Consider the following 16369-nt stretch of genomic DNA (forward strand, 5'->3'; position numbering starts at 1 on the left):
CAAGGGTGAATGAGGCAGAAGAGAGAATAAGTGATCTAAAGGACAGGCTGATGGAAAGGAAGGAAGTTGAGGAAAAGAGAGAAGGACAACTAATACCTCATGAAGAAAGGCTTTGAGAATTTAATGATACATTGAATTGAACCAATGTCCATATTTTTGGGATCTCAGAGGGGGTGGAGAGAGAGAGAGAGATAGAAAGTATATTTGAGCAAATCATGGCTGAGAATTTCCCTAATCTAGGGAAGGAAACAAACATCCATATCAAAGACGCAGAGAGGACCTATCACAAAATCAATAAAAATAGATCAACACCCCATCTTATAATAGCGAAACTTACAAATCTTAGAGCTTAGGAAGCTATCCTGAGAGAGGCTAAGGATAGGAGATTCCTTACATACAGAGGGAGGAACATCAGAATAACGTCAGACCTATCCACAGAAAACTGGTAGGCCAGAAAGGGCTGGCAAGATATATTCAGGGTACTAAATGAAAAGAACATGCAACCAAGAATACTTTATTCATCAAGGCTGTCATTCAGAATAGACAGAGAGATAAAGAGCTTCTAGGATAAGCAGAAACTGAAAGAAAAAAAGGGATAATGTGAGTGAAGATAGACCCCAAGGATACCATAGACAAGAAAGAAACAGAGACAATCTACAAAAACAAGTACTTTACAGGCAAGACAATGGCACTAAATTCATATCTTTCAATAGTTACTCTGAATGTAAATTGGCTGAATGCTCCAATCAAAAGACACAGGGTATAAGAAAGGATAAAATAGCAGGAACCATCTATATGCTGTCTACAAGAAACTCATTTTGAACCTAAAGACACATCCAGATTGAAAGTGAGGGGATAGAGAACCATTTACCATGTTAATGCACCTAAAAAGAAAGCTGGGGTAGCAACCATCATACACAACAAATTAGATTTTGAACCAAAGACTGTACTAAGAGATGTAGAGGGACACTATATCATACTAAAAGGGTCTATCCAAGGAGAAGATCTAACAATTGTAAATATCTATGCTCCCAAAATGGAAGCAGCCAACTACATAAGACAAGTAATAAGGAAAATAAAGAATCATATTGATAATAATATATTAATAGTAGGAGACTTCAACACCCCACTCACAGCAAAGGTCAGATCATCTAAGCAGAAGATCAACAAAGAAACAAAAGCTTTGAATGAGAGATTGGGCCAGATGAACATCACAGATATAGAGAACAGTCCATTCTAAAAGAACACAGTATTCATTCTTCATGAATGCACATGGAACTTTCTCCAGAATAGACCACATACTGGTTAAAATTCAGGTCTTAACAGATACTAAAAAATTGAGATGATTCCCTGCATATTTTCAGACCACAGTGATTTGAAACTGGAACTCAATCACAAGAAAAAAAATTGGAAGGAATTCAAACACTTGGAAGCTAAAGACCACCCTGCTAGAGAATGAATGGGTCAACCAGGAAATTAAATAATAACTGGGGTGCCTGGGTGGCACAGTAGTTAAGTGTCTGCCTTCAGCTCAGGTCATGATCCCAGGGTCCTGGGATCGAGCCCCACATCGGGATCCCTGCTCAGCGGGAAGCCTGCTTCTCCCTCTCCTACTCCCCCTGCTTATGTTCCCTCTCTCGCTGTGTCTCTCTCTGTCAAATAAATAAATAAAATCTTTAAAAAATAAATAAAAATAAATAAGAACTTAAACAATTTATGGAAACCAATGAGAACTGAAACACATTGTTCCAAAACCTATGGGATATTGCAAAAGCAGTCCAAAGCGGGAAGAACATAGCCATCCAAGCCTCTCTCAAAAAATTAGAAAAATTCCAAATTCACAAGCTAACTTTACACCTGAAGGAGCTGGAGAAAAAACAACAAATAAAGCCTAAACCAAGCAGGAGAAGAGAAATGATAATGATTAGAGCAGAGATCAATGAAATAGAAACCAGAAAAATAGGAGAACAGATTAACAAAACTAGAGGATGGTCCTTTGAAAGAATTAATAAGATCGATAAACCTCTGGCCAGACTTGTCCAAAAGAAAAAAGACCCAAATTATAAAATCATGAATGAAATGGGATGATCACTACTAATACAAAGGAAATATAGACAAATATTGGAACATATTATCAGCAACTATATACCAAAGAATTAGGCAATCTGGAAGAAATGGATGCATTCCTGGAAACTTATAAATTACCAAGACTAAAACAGGAAGAAATACACATCTGAACAGACCAACAACCAGCAAGGAAATGGAAGCAATGATTAAAAAAAACCTCCCAAATAACAAGAGACCAGGGCCAGATGACTTCCCAAGGGAATTCTACCAAACATTTAAAGAAGAAATCATGTCTATTCTATTGAACCTGTTTAAAAAAATAGACATGGAAGGAAAACTTGCAAACTAGTTCTATGAGGCCAGCATTACCCTGATCCTCAAACCAGGCAAAGACCCCATCAAAAAGGAGAATTACAGACCAATATCCCTGATGAACATGGATGCCAAAATACTCAATAGATCCTAGCCAATAAGATTCAACAGTATATTAAAAGGCATTATTCACCACAACCATGTGGGATTTATTCCTGGGATGCAAGGGCGGTTCAACATTCACAAAGCAATCAATGTGATAGAGCACATTAATAAAAAAAAGAGAGAAGAACCATATGACCCTCTCAATTGATGCTGAAAAAGCATTTGACAAAATATAGCACATTTCTTGATCAAAACTTTTCTAAGTACAGCGATAGAGGGAACATACCTCTATATCATAAAAGCTATCTATGTGAATATCATTCTCAATGGGGAAAAACTGAGAGCTTTTCCCTTGAGGTCAGGAACATGACAGGGATGCCCACTCACAACACAATTCAACATGGTACTAGAAGTCCTAGCCTTAGCAATCAGACAACAAAAAGAAATGAAAGGGATTCAAATTGGCAAAGAAGAAGTCAAACTCTCTCTCTTGGCAGATGATATGATACTTTATGTGGAAAACCTTAAAGACTCCAACCCAAAATTGCTAGAACTCATAGAGCAATTCGGCAACATGACAGGATATAAAATCAATGTACAGAAATCTGTTGCATTTCTATAAAACAATAATGTGGCTGTAGATAGAGAAATTAAGGAATTGATCCTATTTACAGTATCACCAAAAACCATAAGATATCTAGGAATAAACCTAACCAAAGAAGTAAAGGATCTATACTCTAGAGACTACAGAACACTTATGAAAGAAATTAAGGAAGACACAAAGAGATGGAAAGACATTCCCTGCTCATGGATTGAAAGAATAAACATTGTTAAAATGTCTATGCTGCCCAGTGCAATTTACACATTCAGTGCAACCCCTATCAAAATACCATCAGCATTTTTCACAGAGCTGGAACAAACAATCCTAAAATTTCTATGGAAACAGAAAAGACCCTGAACTGCCCAAAGAATGTTGAAAAAGAAAAGCAAAGCTGGTGGCATCACAATGCCTGACTTCAAGCTATATTACAAAGCTGGAATCATCAAGGCAGTATGGTACTGGCACATAAACAGACACATAGATCAATGGAACAGAATAGAGAGCCCAGAAATGGATCCTCAACTCTATGGTCAACTAATCTTTGGAAAAGCAGGAAAGAATATGCAATGGAAAAAAGACAGTCTCTTCAATAAATGGTGCTAGGAAAATTGGACAGCCACATGTGGAAGAATGAAACTGGACTATTCTCTTACACTGCACACAGTGATAAACTGAAAATGGATGAAAGACCTAAATGTGAGAAAAAAATCCATCAACTTCCTGGAGGAGGATGCAGGGAGCAACCTCTTCGACCTTGGACACATTAACTTCTTGCAAGACATTTCTCTAAAGGCAAGGAAAACAAAAACAAAAATGAAGTATTGGGATTTCATCAAAATAAAAAGCTTCAGCCCAGCAAAGGAAACAATCTACAGAACTAAAAGGCAACCTACAGAATGGGAGAAAATATTTGCAAATGACATTACAGATAAAGAGCTCTTATCCAGGATCTATAAAGAACTTCTCAAACTCAACACACAAAAACCAAAGAATCCAGTCAGGAAATGGGCAGAAGTCATGAACAGACACTTCCCTAAAGAAGACATACAAATGGCTAACAGACACATGAAAAAAATGCTCCACATCACTAGCGATCAGAGAAATACAAATCAAAACCACAATGAAATACCACCTTATACCAGATAGAATAGCAAAAATTAACCAGACAGGAAACAACAACAGTTGGCAGGGTTGTGGAGAAAGGGGAAACCTCTTACACTGTTGGTGGGAATGCAAACTCTGGAAAACATTATGGAAGATCCTCAAGAAGTTAAAAATAGAGCTACCCTACGACCTAGCAATTTCATTGCTGAGTATTAACCCCAAAGATACAGATGTAGTGAAAAGAAGGGGCACATGCACCCCAATGTTCATAGCAGCAACGTCCACCAGAGCCAAACTATGGAAGGAACTGAAATGTCTTTCTTTTTTTCGTTTCTTCATTTTATTTTATTATGTTTGTTAGTCACCATACATTACATCATTAGATTTGATGTAATGTTCCATGATTCCTTGTTTGCATATAACACCCAGTGCTCCATTCAATACATGCCCTCCTTAATATCCATCACTGGGCTAACCCATCCCCCCACCGCCCTGCCCTATAAAACCCTCAATTTGTTTCTCAAAGTCCATAGTCGCTCATGGTTCATCTCCCCCTCTGATTTCCCCCCTTCATTTTTCCCTTCCTACTATCTTCTTTTTATATTAACATATAATGTATTATTTGTTTCAGAGGTACATGTCTGTGATTCATCAGTCTTACACAGTTCACAGCACTCACCATTGCACATACCCTCCCCAATGTCCATCACCCAGCCACCCCATCCCTTCCACCCTACTCCACTCCAGCAAGCTTCAGTTTGTTTCCTGTGTTTAAGAATTCCTCATATGAGTGAGATCATATGATACTTGTCTTTCTCTGATTGATTAATTTTGCTTAGCATAATACCCTCTGGTTCCATCCATGCCATTGCAAATGGCAAGATTTCATGTTTTTCGATGGCTGTATAATATTCCATTGTATATATATACCACTTCTTCTTTATCCATTCATCTGTTGATGGACATCTTGGCTTTTTCCATAGTTTGGCTATTGTGGACATTGCTGCTATAAACATTGGGGTGCATGTACCCCTTCAGATCACTATATTTGTATGTTTGGGGTAAATACCCAGTAGTGCAATTGCTGGGTCATAGGGTAGCTCTATTTTCAACTTTTTGAAGAACCTCCAAACTGTTTTCCAGAGTGGCTGCACAGCTTGCATTCCCACCAACAGTGTAGGAGGGTTCTCCTTTCTCTGCATCCTCGCCAACATATGTCATTTCCTGACATGTAAATTTTAGCCATTCTGACTGGTGTGAGGTGATATCTCATTGAGGTTTTGATTTGGATTTCCCTGATGCCGAGCAATGTTGAGCACTTTTTCATGTGTCTGTTGGCCATTTGGATGTCTTCTTTGGAAAAATGTCTGTTCAGGTCTTCTGCCCATTTCTTGATTGGATTATCCGTTCTTTGGGTGTTGAGTTTGATAAGTTCTTTATAGATTTTGGATACTAGCCCTTTATCTGATATGTCATTTGCAAATATCTTCTCCCATTCTGTTGGTTGTATTTGGTTTTGTTGACTGTTTTCTTTGCTGTGCAAAAGCTTTTTATCTTGATGAAGTCCCAATAGTTCATTTTTGCCCTTGCTTCCCTTGCCTTTGGCAATGTTTCTTGGAAGAAGTTGCTGCGGCCGAGGTCGAAGAGATTGCTGCCTGTGTTCTCCTTTAGGATTTTGATGGACTACTGTCTCATATTTAGGTCTTTCACCCATTTGGAGTCTATTTTGTGTGTGGTGTAAGGAAATGATCCAGTTTCATTCTTCTGCATGTGGCTGTCCAATTTTCCCAACACCATTTGTTGGAGAGACTGTCTTTTTTCCATTGGACATTCTTTCCTGCTTTGTTGAAGATTAGTTGACCATAGAGTTGAGGATCCATTTCTGGGCTCTCTATTCTGTTCCATTGATCTATGTGTCTGTTTTTGTGTCAGTACCATACTCTCTTGATGATTAAAGCTTTGTAATAGAGCTTGAGGTCTGGAATTGTGATGCCACCATCTTTGCTTTCCTTTTTCAACATTCCTCTGGCTATTCGGGATCTTTTCTGGTTTCATACAAATTTTAGGATTATTTGTTCCATTTCTTTGAAAAAAGTGGATGGTATTTTGATAAGGATGGCATTAAATGTGTAGATTGCTCTAGGTAGCATTGACATCTACACAACATTTGTTCTTCCAATCCATGAGCATGGAACGTTTTTCCATATCTTTGTGTCTTCCTCAATTTCTTTCATGAGTATTCTATAGTTTTCTGAGTACAGATTCTTTGCCTCTTTGTTTAGATTTATTCCTAGGTATCTTATGGTTTTGCGTGCAATAGTAAATGAGATTAACTCCTTAATTTTTCTTTCTTCTGTCTTGTTGTTGGTGTATAGAAATGCAACAGATTTCTGAGCACTGATTTTTATATCCTGCCACTTTACTGAATTCCTGTATGAGTTCTAGCAGTTTTGGGGTGGAGTCTTTTGGGTTTTCCACATAAAGTATCATAATATCTGCAAAGAGTGAGAGCTTGAATTCTTCTTTGCCAATTCAGATGCCTTTTATTTCTTTTTGTTGTCTGATTGCTGTGGCTAGGACTTCTAGTACTATGTTCAATAGCAGTGGTGATAGTGGACACCCCTGCCATGTTCCTGACCTTAGACGAAAAGCTCTCAGTTTTTCCCCATTGAGAATGATATTCGCTGTGAGTTTTTCATAGATGGCTTTTATGATATGGAGTTATGTACCCTCTATCCCTACACTCTGAATGGTTTTTATCAAAAAATATGTTATACTTGTCAAATGCTTTTTCTGCATCTCTTGAGAGGATCATATGATTCTTGTTCTTTCTTTTATTAATGTATTGTATCACATTGATTTGTGGATGTTGAACCAAACTTGTGACCCAGGAATAAATCCCACTTGGTCGTGGTGAATAATCCTTTTAATGTACTGTTGGATCCTATTGGCTAGTCTTTTGGTGAGAATTTTTGCATCCATGTTCATCAAGGATATTGGTCTATAATTCTCCTTTTTGATGGGGTCTTTGTCTGGTTTGGGAGTCAGGGTAATGCTGGCCTCATAAAATGAGTTTGAAAGTGTTCCTTCCATTTCTATTTTTTTGGAAGAGTTTCAGAAGAATAGGTATTAATTCTTCTTTCAATGTTTGGCAGAATTCCCCAGGGAAGCCATCTGGCCCTGGGCTCTTGTTTCTTGGGAGATCTTTGATTACTGCTTCAATTTCCTCAGTGGTTATAGGTCTGTTCAGGTTTTCTATTTCTTCCTGGTTCAGTTTTGGTAGTTTATACATCTCTAGGAATGCATCCGTTTCTTCCAGATTATCTAATTTGCTGGCATGGCTCATAATATTTTCTTATAATTGTATTTCTTTGGTGTTGGTTGTGATCTCTCCTCTTTCATTCATGATTTTATTTATTTGGGTCATTTCTCTTTTCATTTTGGTAAGTCTGGCCAGGAGTTTATCAATTTTATTAATTCTTTCAAAGAACCAACTCCTAGTTTCATTGATCTGTTCTACTGTTCTTTTGGTTTCTATTTCATTGATTTGTGCTCTGATCTTTATTATTTCTCTTCTCCTGCTGGGTTTAGGCTTTATTTGCTGTTATTTCTCCAGCTCCTTTAGGTGTAGGGTTAGGGTGTGTATTTGAGACCTTTCTTGTTTCTTGAGAAAGGCTTGTAGTGCTATATACTTTCCTCCCAGGACCACCTTTGCTGCATCCCAATGACTTTGAACAGTTTTTTTTTATTATTTCATTTGTTTCCATGAATCTTTTTATATTCTTTTTTAATTTCCTGGTTGACCCATTCATTCTTTAGTAGGATGTTCTTTAGCTTCCATATATTTGAGTTTTTTCTGACTTTCCTCTTGTAATTGAGTTCTAGTTTCAAAGCATTGTAGTCTGAAAGACTGGGTGTGATCCCAGTCTTTTGGTACCAGTTGAGACCTGATTTGTGCCCCAGGATGTGATCTCTTCTGGAGAATGTTCCATGGGCACTAGAGAAGAATGTGTATTCTGTTGCTTTGGGATGGGATGTTCTGAATATATCTGTGAAGTCCATTTGGTCCAGTGTGTCATTTAAAGCCTTTATTTCCTTGTTGATCTTTTGCTTAGATGATCTGTCCATTTCAGTGAGGGGGGTGTTAAAGTCCCCTACTATTATTGTACTATAGTTGATGTATTTCTTTGATTTTGTTATTAATTGGCTTATATAATTGGCTGCTCCCATGTTAGGGGCATAGATATTTACAATTGTTAGATCTTCTTGTTGGATAGACCCTTTAAGTAAGATGTAGTGCCCTTCTTCATCTCTTATTATAGTCTTTGGTTTAAAACCTAATTTGTCTCATGTAAGGATTGCCACCCCAGCTTTCTTTTGCTGTCCATCAGCATGGTAAATGGTTTTCCACCCCATCACTTTCAATCTGGAGGTGTCTTTGGGTCTAAAATGAGTCTCTTGCAGACAGCATATTGATGAGTCTTGTTTTTTTATCCAATCTGATAGCCTGTGTCTTTTGATTGGGGCATTCAACCCATTTACATTCAGGGTAACTATTGAAAGATATGAATTTAGTGCCGCTGTATTGCCTGTAAGGTGACTGTTACTGTGTATTGTCTCTATTCCTTTCTGGTCTATGTTACTTTTAGCCTCTAAATAAAGGGGAGTGGGAGAGGGAGAAGCAGGCTTCCCGCCGAGCAGGGAGCCTGATGCGGGGCTCGATCCCAGGACCCTGGGAGCATGACCTGAGCTGAAGGCAGATGCTTAACATCTGAACCACCCAGGCGCCCCTGTTGGCCTATTTTGAGGTGGATTCTCTGTGCCTCCTGGATTTTGATGCCCGTTTCCTTCCCCAAATTAGGGCAGTTCTCTTCTAATTTGCTCCAATATACCTTCTGCCCCTCTCTCTCTTTCTTCTTCTTCTGGGATCCCAATTATTCTAATATTGTTTCGTCTTATTGTATCACTTATCTCTCAAATTCTGCCCTCGTGATCCAGTAGTTGTTTATCTCTCTTTTTCTCACCTTCTTTATTCTCCATCATTTGGTCTTCTATATCACTAATTTTCTCTTCTGCCTCATTTATCCTAGGAGTTAGAGCCTCCACTTTTGATTGCACCTCGTTAATAGTCTTTTTGATTTCAACTTGGTTAGATTTTAGTTCTTTTATTTCTCCAGAAAGGGATTCTCTGGTATTTTCCATACTTTTTTCAAGCCCAGCTAGTATCTTTATAATCGTCATTCTGAACTCTAGGTCCGACATCTTACTAATGTCCATATTGATTATGTCCCTGGCCGTTGGTACTGCCTCTTGTGAGGTGAGTTTTTCTGTCTTGTCATTTTGTCCAGAGAAGAATAGATGAATGAGAGAACATAATGCTAACAGGGTAACAACGACCCCAGAAAAATATACACTAAACAAATCAGAAGGGACCCGAAACTGGGGCAAAAGAAACGGGAAAGGGAAAAAAAAAAGAATATGATCAAATATGATCAGGTTGGTGAATAGATCAGTGCCACACACTAGACTTTGGTCGTATTTGGGTCTGTTAGAAGAAACTGCCTCCCAAAATTTTAAAGAAAGAAAAACTTATATATGTACATAAATAAGGGTAAATATGATGAAGGGATGTAATATGACTGTAAAGGTGAAAATTAGAAAAGATTTTATAAAAGGAATTGATAAGAAATTGGTTGAAAAAAGAAAGAAGAAAAATTTTAAAAAAAAGGGAGAGAATGTGATCAGGCAGGAGACTAGACCAAAACCATACACTAGAGATTTATGGTATATTTTGGTCTGTTAGAAGAAACTGTATCCCAAAATTTTAAAGAGAGAACAACTTATATATATACAAAAAATAAGGTTAACTACAATGAAGGGATACAATATGACTTTAAAAATGAAAAATTAAAAAAAGATTTTTATTTTTTATTTATTTTTTAAATTTTATTATGTTATGTTAGTCACCATACAATACATCATTAGTTTTTGATGTGGTGATCCACGATCCATTGTTTTCATATAACACCCAGTGCTCCATACAGTACATGCCCTCCTTAATACCCATCACCAAGCTAACCAATCCCCCCTCCCCCCTCCCCTCTAAAACCCTGTTTGTTTCTCAGAGTCCATAGTCTCTCATGGTTCATCTCTCCCTCCAATCCCCCCCCCCCAATTTTTCCCTTCCTTCTCCTAATGTCCTCCATGCTATTCCTTATGTTCCAGAAATAAGTGAAACCATATGATAATTGACTTTCTCTGCTTGACTTATTTCACTTAGCATAATCTCCTCCAGTCCCATCCATGTTGATAAAAAAGGGATTGATAAGATAAGATGTTGGTTGAAAAAAAGAAAAATAAAAATTCAAAAAATAAATAGAAAAGGAAAAAAATAAAGAAAATTTCAAAAATTAACTTTGAAAGAATAAAGAATCATGGGTAAAAAAGACATGAATTCTATGTGCTGTATTCCCCTAATGCTGGAGTTCTGCTATTCTCATTGATCGGTAAACTTGTTCTCGGCTTGCTGTTCTTGCTGAACTTCTTGGGGAGGGGCCTGTTGCAGTGATTCTCAAATGTCTTTGCCTCAGGAGGAATTGCACAACCCTTGCCAGGGGCTGGGCTAGGTAATCTGCTCAGGTTTGCTCTCCGAAGCTTTTGCTCCCTGAAAGCTTTCCATACAGCTTTTGAGGATGGGAAAGAAAATGGCGGCCTCCCAGTCTCTGGTCCCGGAGGAGCCGAGAACTCAGAGCCCCACTCCACAGTGAGCCCTCAGAGAAAAGAAGTCAATCACTTTTGTCTTCCTTGTCTCCAGCTGCACTCCGTGCTTACCCGGCCTGCAACTGAACATTTCTATCTCTGGCACACGACCCCATTTGGAGTCTCCAAACCCAGCAGATTCCTGCAGTACACTCCCACGTGGCTCCTCCCGGGAGTGTAAGGGGAGTGTCCCCCAGACCTGCTGCTTGTTGGGTCCCTGCTCAAAGAGCAGGGGCCCAACTGTGCTGCCGATCACATGGCAACCCCAAGCTGAGAGCCCACTCCTTGGCTCCGTCTTTGCAGCTGGTTTCCTCGCTCAGATACCTGGGAGCTTTGCCCCACTCAGGCACCCCTGGTCTTTCTGTGACCCCGACGGTCCTGAGACCACACTGTCCCAGTAAGGGTTCCAACCCCCCCCCCCGCACTTAGCCACTGGAGTGACATCCCTCAGCAGAGCAGACTTCTAAAACTTCCAATTTTGTGCTCCACAGCTCTGTCACTTGCTGGTAGCCAACTCCCTCCCCCTGCGGAGTATCTTCCCAAATATCTCTTCGGATTCACTTCTCTGCACATCCTACCTTCCAGAAAGTGGTCGCTTTTCTGTTCATAGAGTTTCTGCTATTCTTTTCTTCACTCTCCTGTTGAGTTTGTAGGTGTTAAGAATGGTTTGATAACTATCTAGCTCAATTCCGGGGACCAGATGAAATTTAGGACTCCTACTCCTCTGCCATCTTGCTCCTCCTCAGGAACCAAGATGTCTTTCAACAGATGAATGGGTAAAGTAGGTGTGGTTCATATATACAATGGAATATTACTCAACCATCAGAAAGGATGAATATCTACCATTTACATCGACATGGATGGAACTGGAAGGGATTATGCTAAGTGAAATAAGTCAAGCAGAGAAAGACAATTATCATCTGGTTTCACTCATATGCGGAACATAAGGAATAGTGGGGAAGGGAGGGAAAACTGAAGGGGAAGAAATCAGAGAGGGAGACAAACCATATGGGACTCTTGACTCCAGAGAACAAACTGAGGGTTACAGAAGGAAAGTGGATGGGGGGGATGGGGTAACTGGGTGATGGGTATTAAAGAGGGCATGTGATGTGTTGAGCACTGGGTGTTAAATGCAACTAATGAATTATTGAACATTATATCAAAAACTAATGATGTAGTATACGTTCACTAATTTAATTTAAATTTTAAGAAAAGTATTTAAGTAAATAATCATGGAAAACAGATCCATGATTTCAAAAGAGCCCCAAATAGACTGAATATTAAAAGGTTTTCACTGATAAACAAATAATTAAGACTCCAAACAAATAATAATTTGTAAAATGGCAAGAGATAAGTGACTTGTCACATAGTACAACTCATCAAGATGTAGAGGGAATTCTCAGCAGAAACCTTGCAGTCTAGGGAGAGTGGAAGATATATTTAAAGTTCTGGAATTCTTTCAGAGCAAAAATACTGTAGGTGTCAAAGTTGCATTTCAGAATTGAAGAAGAAATAAAGACTTTTCCAGACAAAGAAAAACTAAGGGAGTTCATCACCACTAGACCTTGCTTTCAATAAGTGGTAAAATCAGTTGTTTATGTTGAAATGAAAAGACACTAATGAGCAATATGAAACATATGAAAGGATAAAACTCACTAGCAAAGGTAAGTATATAATCTAATTTAAATTTATCTAATACAAATACATAAAGCACTTTCAACTCAAGTATAAAATTTTAAAATATTAAAATAACTCTAGCATGATAACTTGTTAATGAATACATAATAAAAAAAGATGTAAATTGTGACATAAATAACAAAATTTGGGGGAAGAATTACAGTGTAGAGTTTTTGTATGTTATTAAAGTTGTTTTTAGCTTGATTATACTCTTATAACTACAATATGTTTTATGTAAGCCTCATAGTAACCACAAAGCAAAAACCTATAGTAGAAACACAAAGAGAAAGGAATCAAAGCATACTACTACAAAAAAATAAACAAATCACAAAAAAAAAAGACATCAAGGAAGGCAGAAAAGAATAAAGGAATTACAAAACAGAAACAAATAAGATGATAGCTAGGGATTTGAGATGGCAGAGAAATGGGGGAAACCTGGGCTTTCCTCAATCCTCAAACACAGCTGTATTAAGGTCAGATCTCTTGGAACACCCAGGAAATTGAGCTGAGGATTTGAAGAATAGTTAGAGAGAGACAGTGTGGCAGGTGCAAGGTGCATGGAAGTGAATTGGGGGAGAGAAAAACTGCCATGCCACGGAGGGGAGGAAACCCATTTCATGGGGAGAGAAAGAGAAAGAGAGAGGGGTTGAGAGACTGCAGCAATAGGTTCACACAAGAAGAAGCCCTCTTGGACCACAGACTGGAGAGACAGGGTAACTGAGTGTCACAGGTTTTTTGCAAACGGTGAGTGTAGCTCAAACTCTGAGGTTTTAGAAGTGTATGACTTTCACCAGAGCAGAGCTGTAGGTCCCGCTCCTGGGAAGGAGAGCTATGGCCCAGGAGTGTGCACAAATGGTGTAGGGATCTCCTGGGTCGCACTGGAAGAGGTCCTTCCCTTTCCTGGAGTACATTTGGAAGAGGGTATATTGCCTCTTCAAGGACAAAAGACCCTGCAGACACCAGCAAACGGTGTTTCATTGTCAGGAGACCAAGCCATGTGCAGAGGGTGGACAATCTTAGTGTTGCTTTTTGTGGTGCCACACCATAGATTCCATACACCCTACAGGTGTGAGACTGTTTTTATGGGACAAAGAGCACTAGTCAGAGTGCAGCAAGGCTCTAATCATCCTGAGGAGGGAACAGATTCAAGTGGTGCCAACTCCTTTGAGATTTGGAATTTTGAATCCCAGCCTAGCCAAAGATAAAATGCAGGAAAACGGGTGCTGGGCATGCTGATGTTCCCTGCTTTTCTGTGAGGGCTTCCTGAAGCACTGGGGGTGTGAGATCCCCTGTCCTGGGCTGAGAGAGTGGTGTGGCACCATTTTACCCTCACTACCAACACTGGCTCCCTTAAGAGAGCAACACATCAACCCTTAAGGGAGGTGGGAGCTGCTTACATCAACCTCCCTCCCGCCCTGTGCTTGGCAAGTGCTTTTTTACCGGGGCAGGACTGACTCTGAGACAGCACAACAGGCCTCTTACCCAAAAGAGCAATGCAGGGAGCATGCCATATGCACCAGATCTACTGATAATGGAGTGCTTCAAAGTATCCCCTTCAGTTCTGAAGAAATATGACCAGGATGTACTTTTTTCCCTTATACTACTTTTTCTTTCTTTTTTTTTTTCATTGGAATTGGGTGTATACTTTTTTGTTTGTCTGTTAGTTTGTTTTATCATTGTTTTATCATTTCCTTTTTCTTTTTTTGGACCAGGATTCTTTTTTCTTTTACTTTTTCTTTATTTTTTCTTCCTTTGTTTTTCTTTGGAATCAGGCTTATACTTTTTTTGATTGTCTGTTTCTTTTTTTTCTTTATCCTTTTTTTATGTTCAGTTAGCCAGCATATATACATCATAAGTTTTTGTTGTAGTGTTCAACAATTCATTAGTTGCATATAACACCCTCATGACAACACGTGCCCTCCTTAATACCCTCCACCTGGTCACCACATCCCCCCACCCCCCTCCCTTCTGTAACCCTCAGTTTGTGTCATGGAGTCCAGAGTCTCTCATGGTTTGTCTCCCTCTCTGATTTCTTCCCCTTCAGTTTTCCCTCCCTTCCCCTGTGGTCCTCTGCTCTATTCCTATGTTCCACATATGAGTGAAACCATATGATAATTGTCTTTTTCTGCTTGACTTATTTCACTTAGCATAATCCCTTCCAGTTCCATCCATGTCGATGCAAATGGTCGGTATTCATCCTTTCTGATGGCTGAGTAATATTTCATTGTATATATGAGCCACATCTTCTTTATCCATTCATTTGTTGAAGGGCATTTTGGCTCCTTACACAGTTAGGTTATTGTGGACTTTACTGCTATGAACACTGGGCTGTGTAATATTCCATTGTATATATGAACCACATCTTCTTTATCCATTCATCTATTGAAGGGCAACTTGGCTCCTTCCACAGTGTGGCTGTGGTGGACATTGCTGCTATGAACATTGGGGGTGCAGTGCCCCTTCTTTTTACTGCATCTGTATCTTTGGGGTAAATACTTAGTAGTGCAATTGCTAGGTCGTAGGGTAGCTCTATTTTTAACTTCTTGAGGAACCTCCATACTGTTTTCCAGAGTGGCTGTACCAGCTTGCATTTCCACCAACAGTGTAAGAGGGTTCCACTTTCTCCACAACCCCTCCAACACTTGTTGTTTCCTGTCTTGTTAATTTTTGCCATTCTATCTGGTGTAAGGTGGTATCTCATTGTGGTTTTGATTTGTATTTTCCTGATGGCTAGTGATGTTGAAAATTTTTTCATGTGTCTGTTAGCCATTTGTATGTCTTCTTTGGAGAAGTATCTGTTCATGTCTTCTGCCCATTTTTTTGACTGGATTATTTGTTTTCTGAGTGTGGAGTTTGAGAAGTTCTTAATAGATCTTGGATACCAGCCTTCTATCTTTACTGTCATTTTCAAATATGACATCGCATTCCGTGGGGTGCTTCTTAGTTTTGTTGACTGTTTCCTTTGCTGTGAAAAAGCTTTTTATCTTGAAGAAGTCCCAAAAGTTAATTTTTTGCGTTTGTTTCCCTCGCCTTTAGAGACGTGTCATGAAAGAAGTTGCTGTGGCTGATGTCAAAGAGGTTACTGCCTATGTTCTTCTCTAAGATTTTGATGGATTCCTGTCTCACATTGAGGTCTTTCATCCCTTTTGAGTTTATCTTTGTGTATGGTGTAAGAGAATGATCTAGTTTCATTTTTCTGCATGTGGTTGTCTAATTTCCCCAGCACAATTTATTGAAGAGACTGTCTTTTGTCCATTGGATATTTTTTCCTGCTTTGTCAAAGATTAGTTGACCATAGAGTTGAAGGTCCATTTCTGGGCTCTCTATTCTGTTCCATTGATCTATGTGTCTGTTTTTGTGCCAATACCATACTTCCTTATCCTTTTATCTTTTTTTTCAAACAGGCTTTTTTCATCCTTTCTTTCTTTCTTTTTTTTCCTTCAGGGCATTTTTCAACAAATAAATCAAAGCACACCTAGATAAAGATCCAAACACTCCCAACTGAATGCAAGGAGAAACTCTGCAGATGATTGACCGGTGGAAAAGTGCAGCCAAAACACAACAACATAGTGCACACACCATACACAAGAATTATGTCCTGAAGTACTAGGTCCTGGAAATTTTATGACCTCTTTGTAATACAGAATTACACTGAGGTGCAGGAAATACAACAAGCTCTCAGAACATGCAAAAGACAGAAACTCAGCCAAAATGACAAGAAGGAGTACTTCTCCCCAAAAGAAA

Source organism: Halichoerus grypus, chromosome X (genome assembly GCF_964656455.1).
Source record: "Halichoerus grypus chromosome X, mHalGry1.hap1.1, whole genome shotgun sequence".
Taxonomy (NCBI): domain Eukaryota; kingdom Metazoa; phylum Chordata; class Mammalia; order Carnivora; family Phocidae; genus Halichoerus; species Halichoerus grypus.